The sequence below is a fragment of the Colobus angolensis genome, unplaced genomic scaffold (assembly GCF_000951035.1).
Source record: "Colobus angolensis palliatus isolate OR3802 unplaced genomic scaffold, Cang.pa_1.0 Scaffold550, whole genome shotgun sequence".
NCBI lineage: Eukaryota > Metazoa > Chordata > Mammalia > Primates > Cercopithecidae > Colobus > Colobus angolensis.
This window is the reverse complement of record NW_012119044.1, coordinates 938,240-958,815: the sequence shown is the minus strand read 5'-3', so window position 1 is coordinate 958,815 and position 20,576 is coordinate 938,240. Positions and strand designations below refer to the sequence as shown.

Genomic DNA, 20,576 nt, shown 5'->3' with positions numbered 1-20,576 from the left:
GGGGTGGGGAATCAAGGATTGAATGACCCCACTCCTTCCACAAAACATTATCAAAAGACCCACAACACTTCTCACGCATTTCAACAAATACAATTTTGCTCTAATCTCATATGTGTCATAAGGCACTATGCCATAGTGAAAAGAAAACTGGGCTAGGAATCAGGAAATCTGGGTACTTTTTCTGGCTCTGTCACTTATTAACTGTGTAAAATGATGCAAAATTTAACCTCTCTGAGCTTCAGTTCCTTGTCCACGAAAGCAGTGACTTGGATACACGTTAGCCAGCTCTTAGAGTCCTTATTGCTTTCTCAATCATTGGTGATTAGATTAAATTTTAAATTTTCTAAGATCTTTATAATACATCTTAAGTCTTTTATAAATCTTGGGTTTGAAAGTCAAATCTACATATACTTACTATGTGTATATATACATGAATAACGAACTCTGATTATAATAGTAAAGTGTTAATTTTTTTTTTTGAATTTGATCTATGCTGCCATGACAACACCCATACTCATATATAAGGACAATATTTGGGTGTCTGTGAATACTGTAACCTTTTTGGCAAATGTCAAAGCCATATAGAAACTCTAATATCATTCAAAGTATTCTTCAAAGAAGTACAATGTCTCTGGACAGAGGGATCTTCTCTAATGCTCCAGAGTAACTGAGGAAGCTAAAACTCTGGCAGCTATTGCAGGTGGCAGACAAGACGACACATTCAGAATGCTCACCCCAAGGCTTCTGCCATATTTAAAAGACATTTTCCTTCCACACAGGTAAGATAATTCTACCATACTTCCTAATTCCACCTAGAGAATTCTCAAGCAATCCACAGAATTTTATTCAAATCGCCCTTATGCTCAAAATGCTAATTGATGTCTCAGCAGAACACTAGAACTCAGTTGCTGTTCAGGTTTCCTTTGGATCTGATGTCCTCCACTGGTACCAGACCTGGGAACCAGACCTTCACCTCCCTAAATCAGTGAGGGACTATCACAGAACTATCCACACTGAAGACAATTCATAACATAGTCAACAGGAAAACCACTTCCCTGAAATTGTGAGCAGCCGGAGTTCTGGTTTTAGGTACTAACTCCTGTGATTCTGGGCAAGTCCAGAATCTCTCTGTTAAATCATTTACTCTCATACTGATGCTTCTTATGTTTACTATAAGAGTTATACATGACTAAGTCCAGCAAAAGTGTTTCCACTCCATGCTGTGCACTTACGTGGAAAGAAAATTTTGTATTTTGTTATGTTTTAGGTCACAGACACCTTTGAAAATCTGATAAAAATCAACTGATTTGTATCCTTTTCTCCAGAAAAAAATGTACCTGCGTAATAATACACACAAACATTTTGTGTACTTTTAGGGAGTTTCCTGATGCTAGAAGGTTCATGAACTCAAATGAATACCCTGGTCTAGAGTACAAGTCCATTCTCTACTAGCAGTCTGATTTGGGAAACTCTGAATTTCAGTTTCCTCATCTATAAAATATAGTTAATGATGTCAATCTCTCTGTTGACATCTTGTAACTATTTTGAACACAAAATTTTTTTAACATCAATGTGTGGGAAAACAAGCTGGTGTTGCACAGAACTCTGCTAACTCTTAAGTTGCCATCGATCCTTTACCCTAGTCCTTTCATGGTGTCATAAAGTATTAGTGAGTACTACCCTGATCTCACGGGCATCATCAAGCTTTGGGAGGTGTGAGTCATCAGACATTGTTTTTAACTTAACCTGGGCCCTTGGAGACTGACTGGATGGCTGCACCGATACTGTGCCCCTTACTTCCTTTCCAGCTTTTGTTTGATTACTGATCTCTTAACACACATCCATGGAACTTAATGTACTAGCTCTGCTTTCCCTCTATGAAAATACTTTCATAAACTGGAGTTTTACATCTACCAGAATACACTTGGCTCTTCACTGGCATTAAATCTCGATCTTCACTTGAGTGCTTCTTAAAATTATTGTTTTGGGGCTCCATACTTGACATCTCTCCTCTCCTCCATTGGTGTGAATAATTAGAAACTGTCTTGCTAGATCATTATTTCTATTTTATTGGCAAATAGACTAGCAAAATATAAAAGTATAGAAAGTTCCCCCAGGGTTTACACAGTGGGTGACAGAGCAAGTTAACAAAATAGGACCCAGTTCACAGTGTAACATACCTATCACTCTATTACAATTTTCCTTTCTTCCTTGAGTCTACTGAAGTCATCCTTTTATATAGCAATGGAAAATAAAGAAGATTGGATAATACATATATACATTTTATTTAAGGCATACGATTTTTATGTTTCAATTTAACTTTTCATTTTGAAATAATTTCAGGCTTAAAAAATGCAAAAACAGTACAGAGTGCCCATATATTCTTTACCCAGGTTTCCCACAAATTAACATCTTATAGAACCAATAATACAATTATCAAAGTCAAAAGATTAACATTGTTAAATACTATTTGATGATCTATGGCCCTTTTTGAAATACCAACAATTGACCCACTAATGTCTTTTTCTTGGACCATGAGCCAATATTTAGTTGTGATGTTTTCTTCATCTCTTTCCATCTGGGACAGTTCCTCAATCTTTCTTTGTTTTTAACGACCTTCACACATTTTTAAGGGTCCTGCCAGGTTATTTTGTAGTATGTCCCTTTTGGGTTGTCTGGTATTTCTTCATGATTACATTCATGTTATGCATTTTTGGCAAGAACATGACAGAAATTACTTTTTGTGCCTTTCTCAGTGAATCATATGAGAGGCACATGATGCTGATATGTCTCATCACTGGTGATGTTAACTTTGATCATTTGTTTCAAGTGATGTCTGCCAGGTTTTTCCACTGTAAAGTTACTACTTTCCTTTTATAATTAATAAGTATTTTGAGAAGAGATACATTGACACTCTGTAAATATTCTATTTATCATTATATTTTCACCCACAAATTTAGCATCCATTTGATGATTCTTGCCTGAAACTATTATGACTGTGGTGTTTACCAAATGGTGACTTTCTATTTCCATCATTCCTTTTAATTGGCATTCTTTCTGTTAAAAAAGAGCTTTCTTTTCTCCCTCACTTATTTCTTTGCTCAATAATTTTTTACAGCCTTATGGAGTATATTAAGAATATCCTATTACTCTCATTATTTTCTTGCTCAAATGTCCTGAATTTGGAAATAGGGAGCCACTTCAGGGAGGATCCTGTTATTTCAATGTTTTCATCATTGTTTACTCCATCCCTACTTTCTGGCACCACAAGATGTTCCAGACTCTTATGACATACGTTTCTGGTTCTGGCCCTGGATCATCCATTTCTACAAGCATTCTTGGTTTCTTTTGCTAGAGAATGGTATTTAGAAACCAAAAACTAGGTACCAAATGTGCTCATCACTATTGGGATGTTAATGCTTCTAGGCCCACTGAGCAGACAGAGCTGGGAATATATAAATGAACACACGCACATACTCCTATTTCATTATTTGTATATCTATGATACATATTTTTCTTATTGAAATCTAAGATAAAAATCTAGTAACCAGGCTTCATTCTAGCCCTCTTGCTTTCTTTGACAGAGAGAAAATAGCTCTCATCCCCAATCCTAGGAGACATTTGAAGCAGTTTTGGAAATGCTAAATCTCACCCCTGTGGAAAATTGAATCACTCACCCATATCTTGTGAAATACAAATATTCTGATAAGAGTGCAATAGTTCTTTTTTATTAATTTTTAAAACACCTTAGAGCCTAACTCCAATTGTTGTTTATAAGTCACTTAGATTAACTCTTTTTTACCCACTTCCTTCATCTGTAATTCCTAAGAATACAGTTAAGTTTTCTTGCTATTTTTTAATATTTCATGTGGGGTACCCTGAATACTCTAATTCACTTCGATTATTTATTTTTTGAGTATGTGAAATATTAACACAGTTCCAAAAATCAGAACTATATCAAAAATGTCCATTCAGATAAATATCACTCCCTATCACCTCTTCACTCTTGTTCCCTATTCCCATTCTTTCTATCCCCTTCCCCTGGGCCCAGCCAGTGTATTTAATCAGTTTTATTAATTTCTGGCTTGTCCTTCCTATTCTTGGTTCCAATTAGCAGATACATGTATACTTTCTTATTTTATTTCCATTCCAGATGATGTTCTTCATTCTGTTTTCTTCAACTACCCTCCTCTGCATGAACATTTAGGTAGTTTTTAATAGGTTACAATTATAAACAATGCCATGATGAAAAATCTTGGGCATATAGTTTTCTTTTTCTTTTATTATCATTATTATTATTTTTTGAGATGGAGTCCCACTCTGTCACCCAGGCTGGAGTGCAGTGGCACAATTCTGACTCACTGCAACCTCCACCTCTCAGGTTCAAGCGATTCTTATGCCTCAGCTTCCCGAGTAACTGGGATTATGGGTGGCCACCACCATGTCAGAATAATTTTTGTATTTTTAGTAGAGACAGGGTTTCACCATGTTAGCCAGGCTGGTCTCAAACTCCTGACCTCAAGTGACCCACCCGCCTCAGCCTCCCAAAGTGTTAAGATTACAGGCATGAGCCACCGCCCCCAACCCAGGCTAGTTTTAATATTGTTAATATTGTGTCTTCAGGATTAACTGCTAGAAGTGGCATTGCTGGGTCAAAAGGTTCAGTGTATATGTAGATTTGTTCAGACATCACCAACTTCTCTCCCAAAGGCTTGTATCAGTTTGCATTCCCATCTGCAATGTATGAGAATAAAGCCTGTGTTTCTAATTCTCCCTGAAATCATTTTAGCAAGATGCTGAGCAGCATTTGAATGGTTAATTTGTGTTTACCTCCTCTCACTGCCTATAGATAATCATCTAACCATGGTGCTAACAATTAAGGAAAAGGTTTACATAAATGTAAAGGAAGAAGAACAGAAAAAACAGGAGCTGGGTAAAAAATCACTCTTGGAAAAAAAAAATAGTTGGCTTTGATCACAGCAGCTCAGGATGAAACTATACAGCTTAGCATCTTCTCTTTGAAAGCTTAACAAATCAAGAAGATTTTGCAGTAATTTTTCCCATGGCCAAGATTAAGCCCTGCCTCCTTTATGTCTCCAAGATCTATACTCACATTACAACAAGTGGCATATAGTACTTAAGTTATCTGCTTAAATGCCTGTCTTGCATTAGGCTTTATACTTTTGAAGTAGACACCATATATTATCCAATGTATTTATCCCAACTCCTAGCACAATGTTCAACATTGTGCTTTCCCTGATAAAATTTTGTTAATTCAAATATAATTTCAACAAACTTTGTTCAATCAAATATAAATTAACATTTCCTGAGTGCTTCTTCTGTGCCAGACACCACCCCAAATATTTTACAAGTATTATCTCATTACATCCTCAAAACAATCATACAAGGCTCATTTTATTCTTATACTAATTTTATAGATGAGCAAACAAAGGCTTGACGAAGATGACAAGTAACTTGCCTAAGGTGATATAGATCATGAAAAAATGGAGTTGAGAGTTGAGTGGAATTGGAACTGATATCTGTCTCATTCCAAAGAGCAGCAGGGAGAAATAGGAACCTTCCTCATCCCACTTAGGTAAGCAAGTTCTCACTCTGCCTACGGTAAGGACAGAATAAATTCTATATTAATTGAAGGATTTCATGCTAGTAGGAAGGAAAGAAAAGGCGGTGGTTTAAATGGTTTCCAAATAGACTCTTAGGAAAGCTTTCTGAGCTTTTCACCTTTTGGTGAACAAAGCTCTGGCTGCTCGGATATATGCACACATTTATTACACCCTTGTGACTGTGGTTTACGTACAAGCATCCTATTAAAAGAGCTTTTAAAAGACTGAAATTTGATTTCCTTTCGGACAGCAAAGGGAAAATAAAAAGATGTTCTTTGCCCTCCTCTTCTAATCTGTGTTGGCAAGTGAAGTCTGTAGTTCCCAGAACTCTCTCACCAGCTTGTTACATTTCCATAAATCTGTCCAAGAAAATACAACATTGTTCACGCAAAAATGTAATATCAACTGTAAAACACATGCACATGATACCTGAGTCCAATTGGCCCTCATTTTGTATATAAGTAAAAATAACCGCTGCTTTAACTCTTAGAAATGACAATATCACATTATTTAGATAAGAGCCAAAAAATCGTTATTGAAATTCTGATAGCATTTGCCTTACTGGTAAAAGAAAATTACCTGTAATACATAGTTTAAATAATTACTTTTAAACAAAAGCTTCTTTTCTGCATTGCGTATTTATCTTTTGAGACCAACTCAGCAGGGCTATGTATTTTATTAAAATTGCCTTCAGACTGCTAATGGCAGGGCGTCTGTTAGCACAGGAAAAGTGATGGCAGTTTGACTCCTATTCCTAATATTGGGAGTTAGTCCAGACACTTAAGAGCCAGAACTCTGCTGTGCATTTGACTATGTTATCAACACTTTACTTGCTAATGATACTAGTGACAGCATTTCAATATGATGGGTCAGACTTCAATAGGAAAGCTTGTAATTATGCTTACGGAACCAAAGGAACCCCCCCAAAAAAAATCAACCGCCTCCCTCCAAGAATCTCTTTTATCAGCAGATCAGTTGGTGTTAAGCTTCGTGACTGGGAATTATTTAGTAAGCTTCTGTTCAATATTGGTTTCCTTCTCCACCTTCCACCTTGGATGGGGAGCCTCCATCAACACCTGATCTCTCCCCATTCAGAAAATGACAACTGAAAGCTTTCCTGTGGTGCAACTGTGTGCCAACTACCCAGCAGAAGGTCACACTGATGACTTCCCTGTGGCTTTTATTTTCCCCAGGGAAATCCACAGCCAGAGCTGACTGCTTGCCAAATATGCTGAGTGCCACAAACCAGTAGTGCTAAGATCCTCCCATCCTTCTTGATGGGAAGCAGTAAGCAACTGTGCCGAACACCTGTGTCAGCTCCTATTTCTGGGGACACCCCAGGCAAGCACTCATTCAGCATTCAGGGAACAGGGCTCCCCTCTTCCAACGAGCACTTTTGTCCAAAAACTTCTCAGTAGTCATATGATAATAGTTCTGTTTGGCAGATCTCTGTAACATCAATGTGTTTAACTACTGTTAAAGAGGATGATTGAAATCATTTGTGAGTTAAATATTTTACTATAAGCATCTAAATGAAATCAGCAGAAAGATTCTTTTCTGTTATTGTAAAAGTAAAGGCAACATTTGCCATCACTACCTTTTGGAGCTATCTCAACCAACCTGAGGAGGAGGAAATGTAGTCTGAGATGTAAATGGCATGACTCTATAGATGGATGAGATCTAAATCAATCAATCTTTTTCCTATAACTGAGAACAGTATCACCAATTGAACCAATGAAAATACTAGCCAAGAAATGAGATGGAGAAGAAGTCAGGCAGTATAATGAGGGTGCCTGTCACAGAGTAAGAGTCAGTAAGAATACATGAATGAATAAAGGAGTAAATGAATGAGTACACAAACAACTTTTGATACTTCAAAAAAAATCCATAATGTAGAAATGATTATATTCTAGTGAGCCAATAAAGCCTGCATTTAGTGCTTACTGTTTGCAGACCACTCAGGAGGGCCCTGGGCAGATATTGAAGATAAATAAATGAATAAACAAACCAAATACCACTTCAAGACCATACAGTTTGTAAAGCAGCAAAGCTATAACTCAAACTTGAGAGTTTCTTTTATTTCCACTATTCCACCTGATCTTCAAAATTCTACATGACATTCAGCACCTTCATCTTGCAGGCTATCCCCTCAGTCTACATCGCTCTTCTTCCACTAAGGAGGCAACTGTCAGCATCAAGTTTAAATTCATATAGCTGTATCGTCAACTCCCATGCCAGGTCCCAGAATCTCCAACGTGGAATACTTCCTCAATATATCAATATTGGTAACTCAAATATAAAGACTCTCAAAACAACTCATGCTCTCTGACCAAATATTTTTTAAAAAGAATAAATCAATAAAAACAAATTGCTTTTTTGTGATTTCCTATATCTGTGAATTGCATGGCCTTTATTTCCATTATTCAAGGTTGAAATTGATCCCTTAGCACTCTAGGAAGACATCAAACCCTGTCGAATCCATCTTCAGATTTCTGCTTATATCTGTACCCCGGTGTTACCACTTCATGCCTGACTTTCCTGAACTCTTACTTCATGATTACATTAGTAATCTATCTTCCTTCTTATAGCCATACAGTTTATAAAGCAATCAGCCTCATAGTGACATCATAATAATTAATTAATCCAAGGCACAGCCCTAGTCATCACCCTACTTTCCCAAGACAAACAAAAAATTTTAATGACTCCACAAGTCCTGTGGAGTTAGGACAAACCACTTAGCATAAGATTCAAAGTCTTATTATTTGAACCCAATTTACCTTTATAGTCACTATTTTCCTTTTGTATCCCTTGTGTTGCATCCAAACTCAAGCCCAAAGAGGAACATAAGACACCACAGCTTTAAATATATCCTTGGCAATCTTCCCACTGTCCAACATCTCTGCTGGGCAAAATCATATGCATCCTTTAAAGCCCAGCTCAAATACTACCTTGTCTATGAAACTGTATCTTTTCTATGAAGTCTTATACACTGTCACCTTGTAGATATTTTGTAGCCTTTATGGCATTGGATTTCACATTGTATTCATTTGGCTATAGCTCTTCACACCAAATTTATTCAGCACATGCTATTAGCAAAGCACTTTAAAAAGTGTATTAGGGATGAAGTGATGAACAAGACAGTTCACTTCCAAGTGAAAAGCAGAGGGAAGATAGTCCTTCGAAAACAACCAAAAAATGGGGTGAGGGTTGGAAAGTCATCCACACAGCTGAATGCAACTAAGGATGAAATAAGACAATGACTAAAAAATACCTTTTGGATTTAGCATGAGAATGGTTATTGATGATCTTAGCAGGATTTGGCAAGATAGAAGTGGAAGAGGGTAGAGGAGTGAGAAGGAGAAAAGAAAATGACTGCAATTGAAGATAAAGCTTTAGGAAAATTTGTACATGAAGGGAGTGGTAGCTAAAGGAAGAGGTAAAATTTTTTTAAAAAGTTTTTATTTGTCTTTAGATGAAAAATTTGAGCATGTTTAAGTATTTTGCTTCTAGTAATGCAGAAGAAGTTGAAGGTACTGGAGAAGAGAATCAAAGTTTGTTGAACAGGCAATGGGTAAGCATAGGTGGAGGAACTAACTCTTGTGGGAGTGGAGAATTTCCTCCACTGTCTGTGGCAGAAAGTGAAAGGAATCACTCCAGACTCAAAAACAATCACAGATGAATACATGAAGTTGAAGTAGGCATGCCCTCTCCAAAAATTAATGTCAAAGAATAATTTCCTTATTTATCAGTTTAATCATGGAAATGATTCTTATTCTTATGACTGAAAAGGAAAGAATTTAGAGTAAGAATTTTTAGGAAAATAATATTAAATATTCATAAACAGGTATGTATGTATATATTTTTGTTGCATGAATATTCTGATATGCAAATCATGAAAATCTAAGCCTAGATAACCTAGGTAGAGATTTTAAATAGTTTCTAATGCATTGATTAGAAATTTGAAAACTTTCCGGTAAATACTTATTTGGCAATTGAAAACTGCTGCCACAAGATTGCTAGAAGAAGGCACTCCCCAACTCCCAAATTACTTTTTAAATACTTATTTTGATTTTCACGTGATAGAAATGATATTTTTAGAAATAATCCTTCCTTCCAAGTATCAATAATATCTACTTTGACCCAATAATTTTCTGAAAATAAATATGGATCTTATCCTCTGTTATTTATATGAAACCATATCCCTTACTTTCTCATTTGTATTATAAATGGTTACTTCTAATGTAAGTAACTCTTTAGTCACCCACTTTCTCTTTATTACCTAATATGTGTACAATGGCTTGACAAACGTGAAGGAACTGCAGCAATAACAACACTGCACTTCTCCCATAGGTCATGGAGGAGGCAAACAGAAGTCAAAGACACCAAGTCACGCAGCTAGTAAGTTTCAGAGCTGCCTTCAGAATTCATGCCTGCTAATTCATACTAAATTGATTTGTTTAACTACTCTATGTTTCCGGCTCATAAATAGTCTCATGGATTGGAATAATAAAAGAGTTACATGATTTTCAAACACCTTCCTTTGCAAATAGGAGATAAAATTCAGGACTTGTTTCTGGACTTCTAGAAAGCTATGTGGTTTGGGTTGAAATTATAAATGGCCAACAAATGAGAAATTCAGCTGTGCCAAGCAACTAATTGAACATACACGATTTTTAAATATTGTATATCATTATCATTAAGGTCCCTATTATCAAACAATGTTATTATACAAAGCCAAAAACCATAATTCAAATTCAAAAGAATTCTGCAAATTCAAGACATGGAAAAGAAAAAGGATAGCTGTATTATCTAACATTAGCCCCTTGAACACAAGCATCAGTCAATATCCTGATTAGAAAATGTTGCCCTAATCATTATTACATCTATTTTTACTCATAATTTAGATTCTGTCTATAAAGGGAAATTTTTTTAAATGATGTGCACAACTTGTAAGTCAGACTGATCCTTAAAACATATGAACCTTAACATGCTCCTCATCTGCTAAGATTCCTTTAATGATCTCCATCTCCCTCAGAATAATATTCAAGGCACCATCATAGTCTACCAGGCTGTAAATGATGGACACCACTCAGCCTCCAGTGTCATCTCTTACTTGTCTTCTTCTATCTTCCTACCACTGCCCTTGCCATTCCTTCAACACACCAAGCACACTCTTCATACTGGCTCTTCCTGTTGAATGTACCTCTCTTTCCCCACATTTTGACATTATTCTCTTATTCCATTCAGTCCTCTGTTCCATTCTCTCCTTATTAAAGAGCCTTTCCCTAGACAGTGTATCTGAGATGGTCTTTCAGTGTTCTCTAGTATGCCTGCTTTATTTTTCTTCTTAGTACTTATCCCCACTGACATACTCATCAAAATCTTCACTTCACATTTTCTTCCATAAGAATGAAAGCTCTGGGAGAGTAGGAATTTTCCTTGTATGAATAAATGAATTAATGAATGGATCATCATCTTTTTATTTCATCTAGCTAAAGAGAAAATTTTCCAGGGAAATGGCCCTATCAAAAACATTTTTATGATCTTGATTTCTTTGAATACTAGTATAATCCAAAGTGAAGTGTTAGTACCAATAGTATTCTTTATCAAATGATAAATCGGCAAAATGGCAAATATGATGGTATTTTTATGTGTGTGCATTATGTAGTATGCAGAATGATTTGTGTTCCATAACCTGCGAGGTAGCATAATGTAGTAGACCTGCATCATGCCAAGAAACATAGATTTAGTTTTATTACTAATGTTTCATGTGACAGAGGATAGAAATTTAGGCTTGTGAAATAAGTTGATTAGACCAAGTTTCTTTCTATCTCATAAGACTATCGGGATCTATGAGATGTTTGTCCCTTCCTTCTTGATTTTGCTTTCAAACATGCAAAAGTCAAACAAGTGTATTCAATTTAAGGTCAATATTTATATAATAGTTGGATGCCAAGAACACCCACCACATTTAGCTTCAACTTATTTGGTTTTAATGTTTATTTCCATAATATTTGCAAACGAAAGATTTGGGGATGTTTATTATCAGAATACTCTTTATCAAAGTATCATTGAAAAGTGATTCTTAACTCTGCAAGAATCTGTGCAGACACACTTACGTTGGCGTATCATTTTAAATACAGCTTTTTGCAAGACTCTTACCTAATTTAGCTAAAAGCAGAGACTTAAGCATATGCATTGCATCAAGATATAGTTGAAATGTATCTTCCCTTTAAGCTGGTAAGCAGTGTTCTCTCAAGGTACATGCCAATAAAAATTTGTCTAATCCCTAATATCCTAATGTTTATGCTAAAAAATAACAAAATCCCTGAAGCATCCAGATAGAATCACTTTAAGCTTAGTTCCTTTATGAGTAAGTCATTTTAATTGAAGAGATCTGATCACACTGAAGGACAAATACATTTCTCTCTCTGTATAATGAAAACTGAAAGAGCCATTGGTAGTTGTTCCACAGAAGACCTGGATGTGGAGGAGCTAAGACACACTCCAGGGGAGCTGTGGAAGTGTTAACACGGGAGGGGTAACAAAGAGGGAGGGAACCAAGTCTTCACTCATAACTAAGCAATAATAGTGAGAGTTGTGAGCATTGTTGAAACAACCAAGACACTTCCCTGGACCAAGGAATGAGCACACAGCCATTAGCCACATTCATGGCAATGAGGACTTCAAAGGCCAGTGTGGCTCCAGCTTACTGAGAAATGTGACTAAAACTAACCTTGTACAATGACTGCTGAATGTTCCCAGGAGACTCTTCGACTATTGAGACCCTTTATTTACATAGAAATTGTCCGATTTAATTAACTTTCATTTCATACATGGTAGTCAACATTCTGTAGTTACTATTAGTGTTGGCAAACAGATTGACTCTGAAGCGTGTCAAGAGCTTTGAAAGGTGGACCCTAGCACAGAGTATATGGCAGAGAAGAGAAGAAACTCGATTTTCATGACCTGGGTGCTCCACCATTACAATTACATATTCATTAACATTCTACATGTTTTAAGAATTTGATTCTTAAAAGCCATTAAGGGAAAGTCATTAAGAAGTTTCATTTCAAAACAGTTTATACAAGGAAAAAATATAGAAAAAATATACATTCGGGCATCAATGTAACTTAGGTAAGAAATTTTTTTTCTATTCTTGATAGTTTCTTTTAATTGGTTTTTTTTTTTCTCATCTTCAAACTATAAAAGGAAGACACCCAAATGCTCAGCTTCTTATATTATTAGAGTGTTATTCATAAATTGCAAACCGAGAACAACTCAAGTAAGCACATGGAAGAAATAAGCAAGTGGCAAGAGAATTGTAAAACTGATGGCAAAAGAATGACCAGCAAATGGTAATGCAAATGTCCTGACCTGCTGAGTCTCCCAGTCCAATCTCTCCCACTCCCGGTGTCCCGGTCTCCTTGATATTATCTATTTCTTGAAATGCTAAAAAAAAAAAAAAAAAAAAGAAAGGAAGAAAAATTGAAAGAAAGAAAGAAAATATTAAGTGAGAAATCAAAGTAATTCCAAAATACTCAAATAAAAAAATTGAAAATCATAAAGATAGTTAAATGGGATTTCTATTGCAAAATGTTGGAAAAAATATTAAGTAATTTCATTGTAATAATTTTTTTTTCTAGACCAGATTCATAGCCATAAAACAACATCAGACTCATAGGACTGTACCAGTTAGTGGCTGATGAATGACAAATCAATGAAAAACTAAAAAATTTTTATTAATGACATTTCAAGATACAATGACAACTGAAATGTAAAAATATGAACTAATTATTTAGGAGACATATCAATTAAATCACTTAAAAGTCATCATATGATTAATTCAGTCATGCATGTGTGATGCATGGACTCACTCACACAAGTGTGTGTATATAGCCTGAAGTGATCCTAAGCCTAGTTTTACGGAGACAATTACATCCAGTTTTTATAGTCCATGATAGGTAGTTTAAAATATATGTATAATGCAATATTACTTAGAGCTACAATACTTTATGCAAAACATTCTAATGGGCACTGAAATTTATGGAATACATATGTGTATAAATTTATAGAATAAAATTTATGGAATACATGTATATGTATAAATTTATGAAATAAAATTTATGGAATATATAAGCACTTAGCAAAACACGGTGCTACATTGTACTAGGACACTAAGTTATAGAAGAATAAAGACTTCACAAACCCATTGAATAATTTCCAGGCAAAAATACCAACAACAGGAAGAACAAAATAAAAACAGAAATACTCTATAAGTGGTCACTTTATCAGAGCGAGACTGCAGGGTCATAAAAGCAGAATTTAAGTATCGACTTCCGGGAATGTTTTTGCAAATTCATCTAACCTCTTGGAGGCTTATCTTCTCAATCTATAAAATGGCTTCATAAGCTTGTCATGAACCCCAAATCCAAGTTTTCAATACATACAGCTATTTTATTATGATTTTATGATATATTTGTGATTGCTGACTATTTTTTACGTGGGGAAGTTCATCAGCTATTGTCTGCTTTTTAAAGTTTGGCCACCAAAATGATGACATTATATGACTTCAAGATGTTTAAGCATTTATTAATTATATATGGGATCTTGCAACAAGCTCATGAAAATTGTATAAGTAAAAAGTTTATCAATTTTTTGTCCTACGTTGGTCCTATGCTATCAACCAGATTATGCAGGTCAGTATTTTAATGACGATACTTCAAATTGTACTTTCAGGAAAATAGAATTCCACTTCGGAAACACTGGTGCTGCAGACTTAGAGGTAATCTAAGACCAGGTGACTTGTGCAACTTTTATTTATTAATTTAGGTTCTTTTCATTTTAAAAGCCTAAATAATTTTGGAATATTTAGATTATTTTAGAGTACATAAAATAGCAAAAAGAATTACATTCTATAACCAAGTCGGATTTATCCCGGGAATGCAAAGTCAATTTATCATATAAACATCAAATAACATAACACACCATATTAATAAAGGGAAAAATCATATAATATCTCTATAGATGCTGAAAAGCATCTGACAAAATCCAACATCCTGCTTTAACACCATCAAAACATTAAACAAACTAGCAATAGAAGGAAACTTCCTCAACCTAGTAAAGGCCATCTATGAAAAATCTACAACTATAATACTTGATGGTGAAACATTAACTGTTTTCTCCTTAAAATAAGGAACAAGAATGCTTGCTCATATCACTTTTATTCAACATTTTGTTAGAGATTACAGACAGGTTCACTAAATAAGAAACAGAAAGAAAAGGCATTCAGGCTGGAAAGGAAGAAGTATGATTATCGCTCTTTGCAGATAATGTTATTATTTTTACTTAGAAAATCTTAAGGAAGTAACTAAAAAACTATAAGAGCTAAAGAACAAGTTCAGTAAGGTTGCAAGATAGTTGATCAATACATAATAATTAATTGTATTTCTTCACACTAGCAATGAACATTCTGAAAATGGTATCAAGGAAACAATTCCATTTACAATAGCATGGAAAGAATAAAATACTTAGGTATAAATTTAACATTGGAAGCGTAAGGTTTGTGAATCACAAACTAAAAACATCATTGAAAAAATTTAAAGAATATCTAAGAAATGAAAAGACAACCCACATTCATGGATGAGAAAACTTATTATTCTTAAAAAGATAATACTCCCCCAATTAATCTACAGATTGAACATAATTCTTATCAAAATTCCAGTTGGCTTTTTTACAGAAACTGTCAAGTTGATCCTAAAACTCATATGGACATACAAAAAGTCCAAAATAGCTAAATCGATCCTGAAAAAAAAAAAGAAAAAGTTAGGGGATGCATCCTTCCCAACTTCAAAATGTATGACAGCTACGGTAATCAAGACGTTGTGGTCCTGGTATAAGGATACACATACAGATCTAATGGCACAGAATTGAGAGTACAGAAATAAACTCATACATTTGTAACAGTTGATTTTTGATAACATTGCCCAGATAAGTCAATAGAAGGAAGAATAGTTGTCATATAAGTATTAATATACTTTTTAAAATCTGGTCTTTGTCCCTGGTTCCTGGCACAGAGTTTCAGAAATTCTTGAAATTCCCTGAGTGATAGATGTGCCTTTGTTGTGCTAATGAAGTGGCACAGGGTTGTGGCCACAGATAGCCTAAGGGATGGGGAAGGCTGGCAGAAGAATAACAAATCTCATGTAACTAGAGGCATTCCCAGTCCTCTTCTACCTCTGGGGAAAGAAGAAGATCTGAAGATTGAGTTTAGTCACATGGCCAATGACATGCTTATGTAATAAATACCTTGAATAAAAACTATGAACACAAGGTCAGGTGCATTTGCTCATGCCTGTAATCCCAGCACTTTGGGAGACCAAGAAGGAGGGCAGATGCCTTGATGTTCAGGAGTTTAAGACCAGCCTGGCCAACATGGCAAAACTCCATCTCTACCAAAAATACAAAAATTAGCTGGGCATGGTGGTGCACGCCTATAATCCCAGCTACTCGGGAGGCTGAGGCAGGAGAATCACTCTAACCTAGGCAGCGGAGGTTGCAGTGAGCCGAGATCACACCACTGCACTCCAGCCTGGGTAACAGAGCAAGACTCCATCTTAAAAAACAAAAAAACTACGAACATGAGGCTTGAATTGCTTCCAGGATAGTGAATATATTGATGTACCAGGAGGGTATTGCAACCAAATCTATGAAGACAGAAACTTGTGCTCCAGATTATTCCAGACATATCCTGTGTACCCCTGTATCCAGCTATTCATTTAAATCCTTTATAATAAAATGGCAATTGTAAGTAAAGCACTTTTTGTGAGATAGGTAAGTTGTTCTAGTGAACTATCAAACCTTAAAGGGGTTCTTAGGAACTCCCAATTTTGTAGCCAATTCTTCCAAGCAGAAATAAGGGTAGCCTGGGGACCCCACTTGCAGTTGGTCTTTGAAGTAAGGACAGTCTTGTTGAGGACCTTGTCCTTGAATTTGTGGGATCAGATGTTAACTGTGAATAGCTAGTGTCAGACTGAATTGAACTACAGGACACCCAGCTGATGTAAGAGAATTAGTGTTAGAATGTAATACAGTCTTCAACAAATTATTCTGGGATAACAAAATATCCACATGCAAAAGAATTAAACTGGACCCTTATCTCATATATAAGTAACAATTAACTCAAAATGGATGACATATACCTATATGTAGAAACTAAACTATAAAACTCTTAGAAGAAAATGTAAATATTTATGACCTTGGGTTTGGCAATGGGTTGTCAGACACAATAACAATAGATATACCAAGCAACAAAAGAAATAAACGGATAAATTGGACATTAAAATTAAAAACATTTGTGCTTCTAAGGACACTATCGAGAAAGTGAAAAGACAACCTACAGAATGGGATAAAATATTTGCAAATGATACACTTGACCAAGAACTGACTTACATCCAGAATGTATAAAGAACTCTTAGAACTCTATAATAAAAAGTCAAATAACTAATTACAAAATGAGCAAAAGATCTGATAGACATTTCACTAGAGAAGACATACAAAGAAGATGCTCAATATCATTAGTCATTAGAGAAATGTAAACCAAAGCCACAATAACATGCCACTATATATCCACTAGGATGGCTACAAAAACAAGATAGATAATTACAAGTGCTGGTGAGGCTATAGAGATGTGGGAACGCTAGTAGATTGCTGGTGGAAATATGAAACGCTGCAGCTGCTACGGAAAGTAGTTTGCAGTTCCTAGAAGTTCACAACTAGAGTTACCAAAATGACCTAGTCATTCTACTACTAAGTGTATACTCAAGATAAATAAAAACCTATGTCCACACAAAAATGTGTATACACATGTTCATAGCAGCAGTATTTATAATGGTTAAAAGGTACCAATAATCTAAATGTTTTTTAACTGGCTGACAAATGAATAAACAAAATTTGGTACATCCATTACAATGAAATACTATTTGGCCTTAAAAAGGAATGCAATTATTACAGCACGGATGAATCTTAAAAACATTTTATCAAGTGAAAGAAGTCAGTAATGAAAGACCATATCTAAGTATAAGAAACGTCCAGAATAGGCAAATCTATAGAGGCAGAGCGCAGATCAATGGTTACCCAGAGTTATGGGGGAACACTTGAGGAGTAATGCAGAGTGAAAATGAGTGCAAAGCCTCTTGTTGTCACACGGAAATATTCTAAAATTGGGTAGTGGTGATACTGAATAATCCATGAACTCTCTAAAAAACACTGGCATGAACACTTTGAAAGAATGAATTGTATGGTACATAAATTATAACCTAACAAACCACTCTTTTAAAAATTATGTACCATAAAACAAAAACACATTAACTTAGTCTCATTATCTTTTTTAAAAAAGTATGCACATCTACCTTGAAAAATCTAACAGTGTTAAGATAATACAAAATAAATGTAGATTACTCCTTGATACATAACATTAATGGCATACCATGGCTAAAAACTAATAATAAAATGTGTAATAGGAAGATGTTCTACTTTTAAATTAGTCTTCAGAGATTAGTTTTTCAACAGTACTCAAGTGTTGTAATACAATCCAAGTATTACTGTCTCTTTATCAAGGCTTAGACTGTAAAAATATTTTAAACATAAAATATGGCAACATTTAGAATACAATTTGTTAATAGCTAGAAATCATGGACATTTTAGAATTTTGTAAAACCAAAGAGATTTTAGAATTATGTATTTGAGAATAACTGCTAGAAAAGAAAATTTTAGCTGCTAACCCAAAATAGACAAATACATGAGAAAACGTCTGCTTTAAAAACATCACATTTTGAAAGGGGGAATAAGAAGGGGATGATTAATAGGGTTCAAAAATACAGTTAGAATAAGATCTAATGTTTGGTAGCACAATAGGGTGACTACAGCTCACAATAATTTATTAAATATTTCATGATAACTAAAGAAGTGGAATTGAAATGTTCCTAATACAAAGAAATGATAATTGCTTGAGATGATGGATATCCCAATGACCCTGACGTGATTATTACACATTGTGTGCTCAAATAAACATACCACATGCACCTTAAAAATATATGCAACTACTTTGTCTCCATAATAATTAAAACTTCTAAAAACAACACATTTCAGTAACATAAAATTGAAGTTCCCCACTTCTATCTACGTAACCTTTAATTTTAATATGAATGCATTTAATGAAATACTCAAGAGGCTACATATCCTAAGGGACTCACATTTATCCAATTTCATGATCGTAAGAGTTATATGATTAAACAGCCTCAATTCCAGTTATACCACCTAAGTGTCTAACCTCTCTGTTTAGTTAATACGTATTTTACTATTCAAGTATATTTTCTGCTACTGAAATTTAAATAAGACTCCAATCCCTTCTCTAAAGTGTGCATACACATTGCTTTGAGTTAAATTGGGGATTTGTTAAACAGAAACCATCCAACCATTCATCTGTTCATTTACTCAACAAAAAGTTCTTGAGCACTTATTATAAGATATTGCATGTAAGATAAGGCAGAATGGAGAGAGAAAAATAACATGTACTTTGGGATCACACAGTTCAGGTCTCAACTTATTATAGGTGGTAAAACCTTTCTGAGCCTTAGTTTCCTCATCTTTAAAGTGATGATTAATTGAACTAATGTGCTTACAAAACTTGATAATTAATGTTAATATCTTTTTTCCTGCCTATTTGAAAGTTAAGTAGGTTAATCAGACAAGAATTCTGTGTCTTAGGAGGTAACAGCAGATATTGTAATGTGTATAATTAAATAACGTGAAAAATTACAAGGTAGAAATTCCCAGTGATAAAATAAGTGAGATGATTTATACTAGATACAGAATATAGTATCATCATTATCATCAAGTAGATATAGCATTTATATTGTTAGCCACTGAGATAAGTAATTATCAAGTAACAATAATTTTCTTCCAAAACATTAATGTTTCAAAGTATTAACTATGGGAAATAATCAGAGGATTTGTACTTTATATAACCAATGATACACTCACATTCATACATAATATAAAAATGATTGAAAGTATAAATGCACAATATTACAGCGCTAATTCAGAATTATAGGAATTTTTTACTGTTTTCTTTTACTAAACTATATTTTCTAAATATTTCTCCAAGAAATGTTATAACTTTCTCAATAATAAAAGGGCTATTAAATAAAGTGACAAAACATATATAGGTTATATGTTATTATTTTAATAAGGTAAAAGAAAAAAAAGTTTCCAAAGATTCTAAGTTGGCACCTAGTCCCTCATACCCAGTCTTCCACCACAGCACACAGATCTCTACTGGGGCACCCCATCCAATTGGAAGCATCTAATTGCATCCCTGCTAGAGCTTTTTCTAGCATTTTGCCTGCTCTTAAGAATAGGAAAGCAACATTTTGAACAGTAGTGCTCATCATGTAAACATGAAGTATCCTCCAAACAGTATTGAATAACCAAACTCATAGAGTCAGAAAACTATCATTATCTTTGTATTTATATCACATTTTACTCCACTTCCCTATGTAGCAGCCAAAAGTCTGAAGAAAACATGTATTGACTTACTGTGTTTCATGTTAGACACCTTATCTACACTGGTTTTTGATTTCACAACTACCCCGTCAAGTGCCCATGGTCAACTCCACTTAACAAATGAGGATATTGGGTTGGACTTAGTTGTCCATGATCACATGTGACAGAGCTGAGATTTTAATTCAGGATGGCCTGATGTCAAAATTCATTTTCTTCCCAATATATCACATAACCTCTTCAAAATATGCCTGTGTATCAATTCCCCATTTTATTTTCAAGTGTTTGCTAATGCATTAAATAAAGTAATTGTTACTAATATGGAAATGAACTAGTCAAGTTATAGTGAAAAAAATACAACACATGAAGGCCTCCTCCACCCCATCCATC

General features: G+C 34.8%; 1 protein-coding gene across 2 annotated transcripts in view; it reads right to left on the bottom strand.

The window, feature by feature from the left end:
* SOX5 (SRY (sex determining region Y)-box 5) overlaps positions 1 to 20,576 on the bottom strand; it is a 1,042,185-nt gene that overhangs the window by 672,032 nt on the left and 349,577 nt on the right. Inside the window, exon 5 of one of the 2 annotated variants that reach the window (XM_011961452.1) lies at positions 13,002 to 13,076. The exons of the other annotated variant lie outside the window; for it this stretch is intronic. The gene's annotated coding sequence lies outside the window, so the exon portion shown is untranslated. The remainder of the gene's footprint in view (positions 1 to 13,001; positions 13,077 to 20,576) is intronic. 2 annotated transcript variants of the gene reach the window in all.